The 12,076-nt window shown below is 38.8% G+C and overlaps 2 long non-coding RNA genes across 2 annotated transcripts; both read right to left on the minus strand.

Annotated features, from left to right (window-relative positions):
• Nucleotides 1-282: 282 nt before the first annotated feature.
• On the minus strand, nt 283-2,257 carry LOC131233844 (uncharacterized). Its single transcript, XR_009165372.1, has 3 exons — nt 1,371-2,257; nt 613-691; nt 283-490 (listed from the first exon to the last, which is right to left on the minus strand). It is a non-coding gene; the product is annotated as an uncharacterized LOC131233844 (long non-coding RNA).
• Nucleotides 2,258-4,960: 2,703 nt separating this feature from the next.
• On the minus strand, nt 4,961-6,063 carry LOC131233163 (uncharacterized). The gene is made up of 2 exons (XR_009165104.1): nt 5,593-6,063; nt 4,961-5,515 (listed from the first exon to the last, which is right to left on the minus strand). It is a non-coding gene; the product is annotated as an uncharacterized LOC131233163 (long non-coding RNA).
• Between the last annotated feature and the right edge of the window lie 6,013 nt (nt 6,064-12,076).

A 12,076-nucleotide genomic window follows, 5' to 3' on the forward strand; every position in this document is an offset into this window, starting at 1 on the left:
AGGTATGCAGGGAAAAGTATTGGCAGCGCTAGGTGATTTTACCGGCGCTTTTCTGAGCGCCGCTAATTGTAGTTTTTCCATGCGGATAAGCGTCGGTAAAAGTTAGTTCTGAACACTTTTTCTCATGAAAAAGCACCGTAATATTTTTACACAAGCGCCGGTAAAAGCTTTTGTATAGATTTGAAAGGCCCTGGCATTCCAGTAATTTTTTATTATTATATATAATTCAATCGAAACCTGTATTTTTTAAATATTTGAAACATAAAAATGATGCCATACAAATAAAACTGAATATTAAACAAAATTTATATTACTAGATAATAATAAAAAAATATAATATTTATTACAATAAATTGAAAATGGTTTTGAATATAAATAAATAAATAAAAACAAATCCATCTATTTGCCCTCTCTTGGACTTTCAAGCTCCTATCTAGATGTACAACACTGAAAACTGGGAGGACCTTTCATCCACATGGAATTGAATAATCTGGACAACAAAAATTTAGTTTCTTAATACAAATTGTGGGAACATTATAATAAATTTGCTCTTGCATGCATGATTCTATAAACATATATGCAAAAAAGGTCCACCATTAGTGGATGGTGTACCTTTAAATTTGACATCCTTGAGGGCCTTTTGGTGCACAAACTTGACTATGTTCCCACATCTGAGAGCTTCATTAATGACCTCCTTCAATTAAAAAAACATTAAAAATCATGCACATCGTTGGAAACAAGCTAGAAAGTGAGAAAAATAATAATAAAAAGAACAAGGAGGATAGATAGAAAAAGCTATAAACAAACGTGTTAATCTAGTATGTGTGTTTTGCACCATTCATTAAAAGTAGGCTGATCCACTACAAAGCTTTTTAGCTTGAGTTTGACCTACAATTCTAGGTGTGGGCCCATTTTGATTTGTGCATGACATCCAATCTAATTAACTACTTTTGGACCTCCTCATGTTCACCTTGGCACTCAAAAGAAACTCAGGTGGCTGTGGTGTGGCCAACCTGAGTTTTGGAACGGCCTAATTTTTGGGGTGTCCGTTTATAGTGGGGTGCAAGTCTGAATAGATGCATTGGATGACATATAGAAAACACGCTGGGCTCCACATCCAATTTGGAAGATTTTAATGGTGGGCACCCCAGTTCTTATAGTCATCCCAGTTCAAGTACTCTTCTTTTCCTTTCACATTTCTTATACTTTCATGCTCTGACTGTTTCAAAAAAAAAAAAAAAAAAAGGTTTCTTTCATTTTCTCTCTTTTCTTTTTATAAAAAATTTCAAAATGGGAGCTTGAAATGGCTAAAAGGGGAGGAGAGAGAAAGATGGTGTCTACCCTCAGTTGTTGCAGAGCATATACATTACCATTGATCTGGGTAGGCATGAATCATCGTGAAGTTGATTCCTGGAATCTGGTTATTCGAGATGAAATCCGTTCCAATTTGGTAACCAGGATTAAATTGCTTCCTGTCGGGCATCAATTCGCCATAGAATCCTTCAATCCCCACCTCCAATAGATGATTACCGTCTATGGATTTAACATAAGCTGCCATTTCTTTGATCCAATCCTGAAAGATTAGCATACATAATTACCAATAGCGAAGCCCAAATGGAGTTTTGTAAGCTCACTTGCCTGTAAATCCTATTTCATGCACACAACCTCCTTAGCAGAACCATCTTGGCAAGATTAATACATACATACAGATAGACAGACATAAATGTAAAGAGGCTTGCTAGCCCCATAAACGCAGAAAACATTATGCGCCAATTATCACTGGAGAAGGAACCATATCAGAACTAAAAAGAGAAAGAAACAGCATGAACTACAGACAATAGTAAAGAAAGCTATGACCTTAGGTCTTCAAATCGTTTGCATACAGTGCCACTTCTTAATTTTGCTTTTGACCAAGATACATTGACACAGCTTCCGTTAATTCTGCTTTTGACAGAGAATTGCTGCCACTTCTTAATATTTCTTTCAAAACAAATTGCTGAAATGTTCAAAGAATTTGGAGAGGATGACCTGTTTGATGTGGATAACGAACTTCTAGAGGTTGTTTGCTTTGGGATAATCTTGCAATGCTGCAAGGCTTGCTTGTATGTATTCTGTCAGCAAACAGAGAATATTAATCAATATTAAACAGACTGTAGACAATTCTGACATTGTTAAATTGAAGGACCAGTAAAACACAAACATCAAACACATGGAAAAAGTTGCATCATGTGGTAAATGGCTGAAAGACAAGGCAAAATCAGTTACCTTCACAACAAGCAGGGGATAAGTCACAAATAGTTGCCCCAAGGTTAGCAATAGCTCTAAGAAGAAATACTTGACCAAAGAAGCGCCATAGAATGTGAAAACACCAAAATGAATGTAAAAGCATGAATTGTATGGAAGGGTTGCTCACCTGCGAACAACCAAAAATCCTCCGCTTGAGCATCAGTATAACATTATACAAGGGCCTATAATCCTCCGCTTGAGCATCAGTATAACATTTTGCAAAACATGAGAATGGCCATGTAATTGGTGCCCATGGATTGACTTACATTTGTCATTTATTTTTGGAAAGCATTACACGCTGCACATCTGGTGTAAATTTAGTCATATGCAATTAGAAACAAAAGAGAAGTGCAATTAGAAAAACCTCTGGCTGCAATTCTACACAATCAGCAAAATCAGCATCTGCAACCAACTCATCTACAACCACTCGAACTCTTCCAAGAACTGTCCCAAGCATCCAAAGAAAAGAAAAGAAAAATCAGAATTGATCATAATTAAATATAAAAAAATCGAGACTACAAAACAGATAAAACAAAAACTATAATATTCAGATGATGGGGCCTGACACCTACAAATTGAGTTTTCACAACAAACATACAATAATTAATTAATTATTTATTATTATTTTTATAAATAGATCTTTATTGAGAAACAAAAGGAGCTATACAGGCCATCGGGCAGGCTCCAACAAAAGGATTCGGAGCCCACCTATCATATACCGGACTGCACACTGAACAAGACATAGACAGAAACGGAAAAAACAGCACGAAGTAAAAAACAGACTCAAACTCTGATGGTCTCCAAGCCTGCCTTGTCAAGGAGGAGGGAGCCCCTAATGCACCTTGGGAGGTGCGAGGAGAGGTGGAAGAAAGAGTTTGGGTAGCCATCACTAGCCTCTCTAGCAAGCGCATCCACCACTGCGTTTCCCTCACGAAAAATGTGGCAGAAGGAGATGTTAAGGGTATGGCTAAGGTAGTGGATAGCCCCCATTCGGTACCAAATATTCCAAGGACAATGCCCTGAAGGGACCGCTGTAGCGTCCACTATTGTCTTTGAGTCAAAGTAAATGGATTAAATAACCAAACATACAATAAATTCATTATATTTAACTAACTAAATCATACAAACATTCAGCTCAAAAAATGCCTATCAAAGTAATGGATTACATAACCAAAAAAAAAGTTTTTATTTAAAACATCTGCATGCCATGGCTCCAAATACACAGCAAATGCACCTACAAGAAGCATAAAGCAATTAGAGATTACATTGTCAATAGAATTTTGGATCAACCCACTTCTCAACCTGTAAAAATGCTGAAAATTTCAACATAGCATTGCTGCATTAAAGAAATATGAAAGAAAATGACACAACTCACCTTGACGCTCAAGCCTTTCTAAAGCCTTTCTCCCTCTTCCTTTACCCAGGCTTGGGACCGGCAATGCAAATAGTTGCATTGGCGGAGTTAAAAAAGGGGCTTAAGATCCATTTGGTTTGATAAAAAATTATATTCATAAAGATTGATGTGATGACCAAATGGAGCTTAAGACTTATAATACTTACATAAATGTAGTTGTTCTCCTTTGCTTAGCTTCCATCATCTAAACACCCTCTTGCTCATAGGTGGGATCCACATGTATGAAAAATTGAATGGAGAAGAAAAGGGTCGTTCAGTATTTAACATGCACATGGGAACCACCTAATGGGTTGTCCAGTCTGATTCATCTATAAAGCTCCATTGATTAGCTGCTGGGATGCACAACGCACATGTTCATGATGAGCAGAAACACACGACACACATAAGCATGTGCCTCTCTGTGCAACTATGCACATGTCGCATTAGCAAACCTCTCTCCTCTAGAAATCATGGGGAACTTTTGGGAGATTCATGTTAACAAAATCTGACAATTTCACTTTTAAAATAGGAGACATGTTCAGAAATCCCCTCCTGTGTGAAATTAGCATGCTTAGACATGAGAATTCAATACTCGAAAGTGTAAGATCTGAGCAGTGAATTGGGACAACACCTTATCGCTTTGGACATCGATTTGAAGGTTGCAACAAGTACAGTAAATACGATAATGATTCTCTCTCAACTCTCCTTGCTTGCAGATGGGACACCAAACCCTGTTGTCCTTGCTAACCTGGCACCCAATTTAGATAGTCTATACATGTAATCTACAAGAAACATAGTTATTGGTACACAAGTTAGAAGATTCATGCAACTACAATAAAAAATAAAATTCAAGAAAGGTGCAAGCAATAATATTGTTTGATGGTGCAGGCATAAATGTGAGGCCCATTGTTTGGTGGGCATATGCCGATTAGGTGCACCAGCAATGAGAACAACATGGAAGTGTTAATGATGGCATCTTATGCTTGTGACAGGTAAAGTAAAACACTTTTGGGTGGTCTATTGAGGCGGTTCCTTTATAGAAAGAACTGTCCAATGGAGGGTTAACAAGTTGATCAAGATCCCTGATATATGGGACCTCCAAGTACAGAGCAACTCCTGAATTAGTAATCCAAATTCTGTAAATTCTATCATGTGAACAGAGCAGCTCTTGTTCTATGGATTCACACATGAAGATGTCAGTGCAGCCACAAGATGTAGGATCTAGATCCCTGATATATGGGACCTCCAAGTACCAAATACCGGCCTCCAACAAAAATAGGATTCCCAAATTTTCAAATTATTTAATAGAGCAAAATCACACTGATGAACAATACAGATGGAATCAATCAACAATTACATGATTAGGTAGAATCATTAAAAAGTCAAAGGGATCGTTTGGGTGCACCATTGAATTGCAACAATTGGTAGTCTAATAACACAAAAGAAACCCAAATGGTGATTTCATTTCTTTGCAATTTGAAACCTGGAAGTAACTGCAGCTCAAGGGCTACTTCCTCATTGCTGATGCTACGAAAATTCCTTAATTACCAATTTTCCCCCTCATTTTGCAATTCAATTTACTTTTCGACCAAATGCATCCAAGTAAAAGCAAGGGTGATACATGCATGACTGAAATAAGATAAAACTGGATGATAAAGAGTCTGATCAGGGGACATGATCTCAGACCCCCTAGACTACACCCGACACAAAAGGGCATTGTGGAACTTAAATTTCTCCATGACCTTTTATTCAGCCATGTTTCAATTTCCAATTATGAGCTCTTGCAATAACATGGTACAAGGAATGGAAAGCTTGTTGTTAGCCAGAACTACAAAACTGAAATGGATAACATCATTGACCAAGAGTATTTTAAAACAACATGGCGCATCGTATATACACGTGGTAAGTTATACCTTTGTCTTAGAGATTGTCAGATCGCAATTTCAGAGCTGGAGAAACTCCCTCTGCAACTTTGTCCAGCGACTTCAAGAGGGAAATGCATGGATCTTGTAAATGACATGATATAAGAGCAGGTAAAAGTATTGTCAATAATAGGCTTTCTTCACAAAAGGTTTGCAAATTACAGATGCATGTAAATCCTAGCCCGTCCACACACAAGCAAGATCCAGGCCATCCAGCAAATCAAAAAAGAATCAAGCCAATCTGGTCATCGTGTGGACCACAATAAATGAAAACCATTCAGTTACAAACGTAGGTTTATTGAAAAATCAGATCAAGGGGAGAGAATTGCAGGAATCTGGAAAGCGAAACCAAAATCCAAAGTAACATCGTCGAATCTCGTCGAGAAGTCAGGATATTGGAAGAGATTTGGAGAAATAGGAGTAGAAATCTAGGGTTTTGAAATGAGTAAGTGAGTTGGAAAAGGGTAGTACCTTAAATTGGAGATGGAAGAGCGTGGAATGAGATCCAGATCTATCTTTTAATTTACTCTCTCAACTCATGAGAGGAGAAAGTCCTGAAAAATACACAAGAAATTCACAAATGAAAAATGGAAAAAGAAAAAGCATCTTCTCACTTGAATTTTCTAAAATCCAAACCCTAGTTCTAGATCTAGTAAATCCCCACCATAACCAGTCAAAAAACCGTGCAAAGTGCAGAAAAGAGATCTAAAACCCTAGGAAACAAGAGAGTGGCAGATCTAGATACCTAATGGGTTATCAGGTTGCTGCAACTGGAGAGATCCCAAAGCAGCTGTGAGAGAGAAAGAGGGGAGAGAGAGAGAGAGAGAGAGAGAGAGACGGGTAGGAAATAGGAGAGTGTTGAGGGTCAAATATTGCATATTAGACCCAGTTATTACATGAATTTACAAGCATGATACTGTTTAATGGCCTGATTTAATTGTATTTGTGATGCAGAGTGTATTTACAAGCATGAACTGAAAAAGGGTGCTTAAACCATGGATTTAACGCTCTGATGACACCCAAGGCAAGGGACGGACTCCAGGGGACCAAGATCGATGGAATTACACACCAGGGATCCGAGGAAATCAGGCCATTCACGTTAAAGAGGCCCGAAATTGGTGAAGAATACAAGATCACATAGTTCCTGCCATCTGATTGGCTCAAAACTTCATACATGGCCTGAGGGCCATAAATTAATTGTACATATCAAATTTCAGCCCTCGGATCACTATGGAAGTGCCCCAACTGACAGATCAGCCCATAAACCGTTGATTCTGGGCCCACCTGATATCTAGAACTATCCAACTTTGGTCTTGACGGTTTAAATAAGATGGGAAAATGAATGGATGGATCAGATTGTTGAAACACATCACAGTGGGGCCCGTATGTGATGTGTGTGTGCACAGCACACGTAGACCCGAGCCGCACCGAGCCAACAAACGCGGGTCAGCAGCGCTGACCCACGTCTCCTTCCCAAACACGGCAACTGCCGTTTCACGCGGCAACACGGACGGACGCTGTCCGTTTTTACGGACGCTAGTGGGCCCACCCATGGCCTGTACGGATGAACCAATCCGTCCATCGTGTAGAGGGCCTCGACTACTATAAAACCTTGCTGAACTTTTGGACCCATGCAAGCACACGTGCGCGATACAGAGGCCACAAACAGGCGGTCCTGCGACGTTCAAAATGATTTTTGAGGTGATTTCTTCTCTGGGCCGCCTCAATGGACGTTCAAAACCACCCATTCTTGACCGAAAAATTGAGAGGAATCTGATGGACGGGGTGGATTTCATCAGAAACATCGCCACGGGTCCCACTGAACACGTCAGCGCGTCCGGGAAAGCCGAAAGTTGCGGGAAGTTGCAGGCCTCCGTCCGTGAACGGATCAGCGATCCAAACCGTCCATTTGATCATACAATGGGTGCTTACACTCACCATGCTGGCAGATTTCAAAGAGGGGAAGACTCCTTCTCTCAAACTCAGTCCAAACGTAATCAGGCTGAGCATTTCCTGGCGTAGAAATAGAGTTCCGTGAGGAATCTGCCGCGAAGGATTTCGCAATCCGGCCAGGCCTCTCCTGCACAGCCCCTGACACCTATAAAGAAAGAGAAAAAAGGCAGGGCTGAAGACTCGTCTTTGGGAGAGCGCTGGAACAGGAGGGCTCAGTTTTGGCTACTGTCAATGGGTGGTGGTTGGAACAGGAAGACAGGGGTGGCTTGGGTTGGACGTCTGGGTTGGCTTTGAAGGAACAGAAGAAAAGAAGAAGAAAAGAAGAAAAAGCTGAGGAATGGAGAGAGAGAAGTGAAGCAGCCTGGTTTTTCTCTTCTTTTCCTTTATATTTCTTTCATTTTTTAAGACTTAGCCCATTCATGTGTGGCTAAACCTCTTAGCTAGGGCTAAGAGGTGAAGCCTGTAGCGAGATGGGAGATGCTACTTTGTGCCTTTAATTTAAATTTCTGAACTGAATTTGATTTTAAGTTGATTATCAAAGGAATATTTTCCTAGTCTTTAATGGTCTGTTGTGACTGAAATTATAATGGGTTTGCAATGGCTTTGAATATTTCTTTTTTCCCTTTTTATGTTTATGAAGTCAGGAAGCCCTGTTGTTCATCATTGTCCCATGGGCATGGTAGGATGACAGTACCCTTCCTGATCTTCATATCATATTGATTGGTTTTTAATTAGTTTAATTCTGTTGTTTACTTTGTCTCCTGGGCATGGTTTAGTGATGAAATCCATTCTAATTCATATACCTTTCATCTCTTTAAAATTATATCAGAAGAAGTTCAGTTTAATTTTTATGATTTTTGAAGCAGGCATAAGATCTCCCTGATCTCTACAAGTGGATCCTCTGAAACCCTAGTTTCCTTCCTCTGAATTCTTTAAAGTTTTAGATAATTATTCCACAAATATTTCTTAAATTCTATTTGGTTTAGATCACATCTTAGTCTGGTCCTAGTTCTACTTGGTTTCAGATAACGTAAGTATCAGTCCCTGTGGATTCGACCTCGGTCTTATTGTGTTTTTTACTTCTTCTCAACCGTATACTTGGGGAGTGAACATCTTTTCTCTGTTAAGTCTGCCTGGGAGACTTCAATTCTCTGAAATTAATTGGTTTTAGGATTAGTTTAAGATTAGGATTTTACTAACCTTAGTTTTTTATTTATTTTTATTTGAGTTCAAAACTAACTTGTTTCCTGTTTTATAGGATCTTGACATAAGTTTCTCAATTGGTAATTCCTTCCTAATCTCTCTACTTTTTCCTATTTTTAGAATTAGGGTTTAAATTTTAGAAAATTTCTAATTCTAGTATCCTCCCTTCTGTAGGAAATAGTTTATTTTTAGAAATTAGGTTATTTCTTTCCCTTTTTAGAAATTAACTTTCTAATTCTAACTCTTTTAGAATCTAACTTTGTTTTCTAATTTATTTTTAGAAATTTCTACTTGTAGACTTTTTGTTTAAAAAACTAACATTACTTTAGAATTTTTTAGATTTAGAAACTAATTTCTGTTGTTTTCTTTTGCAGGATCTTAATATAAGAATCTCTAGTCTGGTAACATCTTTCTAACTTCTCCTCTTACTTTATGTATTGCTGCAGGATTCTTCTTTTTTCTAGGATTAGACTCAGAGTTAGGGTTCTACCATGGAAGTGTGGGTACGTGCATATGCCGAGATGGATAAGAGATATTGGGGAATGCCTGAGGGTTGTGGAAATCAACGTATACCTCAAGATTTTTCTCCATCAAGAACAGACATTGAGAACCGACTAAAACGTTATGTTCCATCTGTTAATAGGGCCGTATATGATCGTAATTATGAAAACGAGGATTATTATCAACCATCATATTCTCCCATGTATGATCAGTATGACTATTACCAGGGGAAACATCAAAATTTAGAAGATGAACCAACTATATGTTATAATGATTACCCTCTTGGATACCCTACCATTGATATCCAACCAGAAACAATCCAAGAGGATTTAGCCCAGCGTAGTCGGGCCTATCTCACGAAAATGAGAAAATCGTTGGAAGCGCTTAATTCGCGCCTTGATAAGATAGAGGAGGCTCGGTTATCTCAACCACAATTCATTCCAGAAATACAATGCGAGAAAAGTGATCCTAACTCGCTTTGGAAGAACTCTGGAATTACAAATGAGGAGTTGGATTCTATCAATGAGCATATGGTTCAATTTCCCGATAAGTTGATCTCAATGACTGTTCAAAGGAATGGTCAAGATGCGTGGGTATCTTTCAAATACAGTGATGATGACACACTTTCCTCACATGACACACAGGATCTCAATGATGACGTAGAAGTTAGTTTTTTCAAACCTCAACCGAATTTAGGTGTAGAATGTGAGGAGAGCGACCCCATCCCAAGTGTGTACTGCACGGAATTAGACGATGATGCTTATTGGAATGATGATCATGAATATACAGCCCAAAGCCCCCTAGAATCAATCTCAAGTTTGGTCCAAGTCAATGATCAAGATGTACATGAAGTGGTCAGTCATAATGAGCCACTCCTCTCACCTGACATGTCTTATTTAAAAGTGAAGGATGAGCCACTTACAATCGACCCTTCTAACTCTTGTGAAACATGTTTGGACCACTCCTCTGAATTAAATGATGATGTGATTCGGGAGAAGGACGAGTTGCTCGCTACGACCTTGGAAATTGAAACCACTAAGTTGAGGCCACCATCTGAGCTGTACACATTTGACAATTCAACACCTCGATTGAGTAGTTTCAATGAACAAAGTGATCACATCGATGCTTCCCCTATTGATTTTCAATCTATCTGTGTAGGGCTGGAGCAAGAGAGCACACCTCCGTTTACCTTTAAAGACAATGGATTCCTTGGGCAGATCATCACAAGCTTTAATGTGGAAAATGAGTCACCCTCAGCTGAATGTCCCAACTCTTTTGATGATTGTTTGGCACACTTTGCAGATTCAAATGATCCCATGATAAGAGACATAGTAGATGCCTTGCAAGACAACATCTTGGTAGTCATCACTGACCGAGAGAACCCTTACTTTGAAGCCCCTTCTTCCACATATCCTGAATGTTTACCATTAAAGGAGGAGGAGCTGAAAATTGAACCGAAATCTGACACTTCGGAATGTGTTGAGACTACATTACTTCTTGTGAAGTTTTCTAAACTTTATCTACCTGTAGTTTCTGATTCACTATGGGATACTAACGTTGAAACTTCTTCTGTCACAGGTGAATCGTATATACTATGGATACCTCAAGCACTTCAACGGAAAATTTCTTATGAGGTACATAAGTTTCTATGGAAGGTCATGCTCCAAGGCGTCCAAGCCTATTGCAAAAAGGGCTTTTGGATGATCCTGTTGAGGAACTTACTGAGAAACTTATCAAGATACTGGCCGAAAGAGGAACCTTGCGGCTTGACTCAGTAGTTTTTCCTTGCTTTCTTAGGACTAGGGTAGTTGCTTTATTTGTCTGGCTGAAGACGGTAAACTTAGCGCTCCTGGGAGGCAACCCAGCTCTTCATTTCATTTCGTTTTTATCATTAGTTAGTTCAATGTTTGTGGGTAACATTACTGCAAACCCTCACGAGACTACAACTCGTCCACTAGGGGCAACCTAGGGGTTTAAAGGCTTGTTGCATACGCTAAATGCAATCGAGAGCACCTACGAAAGTGGTGTAGGTAGGATTTCATTTTTGTTATTTTTATTTTACTTCTGTTGGTTTCTCTCTTGTGCTGACCCGCTCTTACGTAGATATCTTTGGAAAGCCTCTTGATTCTTTTCGTCCAGGTACTATCTTTCCATCACTCCTCCTATATTTCCGTTGTCTCATGTGCATTACATGTTTATTTCTTTTACATTGAGGACAATGTAGATTTTTGGTTGGGGGTGGAAGATTAGGTTTCCTAATCAGTATCTTCTGGGTCTTGAGCAAAAGTTGTGAAATTTTTTTAATTTTTCAGGATTTCTGATGAATTCGAAGTGATTTTGACGGCCATCTAGGGCACTTAGAATTTCAAGATGCGTGATGTTGGTACTTTATGACTCTTGGATTCAGTTATCTATTGAATTTCACAGCTAAGTTTGAATTGTTAATCCATTATTAAAAGTTGTAAACATTGATTGAGTCATGGATTCACAGGTCACATCTCGCTTGCACATTAAGGTTTCAGTTCGATATTGAATTGTGACTTGGTGATCATTAAGCATGGAAGGAACCAACCTGGGGAATTGTTCATCTTGTTCAATACAAAGAATTTAAAAAAAAAAAAAAAAAAAAAAAAAGAGAGAGAGAATGAATGAATGAATGAAAGAAAAAGAATACCCAGCTAAAAAAAAAAAAAAAAAAAAAAAAACAAGTTGTCATCAGGAAAGGGTTGGGTGTACGATCTTCATCATAGGTTTGCTCCTTATAGGTGTGGATGTGATTCCCTTTCCCCTTGATGGAAAAATCAAAAGTTGGACAAAT

This window comes from Magnolia sinica, chromosome 18 (genome assembly GCF_029962835.1).
Source record: "Magnolia sinica isolate HGM2019 chromosome 18, MsV1, whole genome shotgun sequence".
Classification (NCBI taxonomy): Eukaryota; Viridiplantae; Streptophyta; class Magnoliopsida; order Magnoliales; family Magnoliaceae; genus Magnolia; species Magnolia sinica.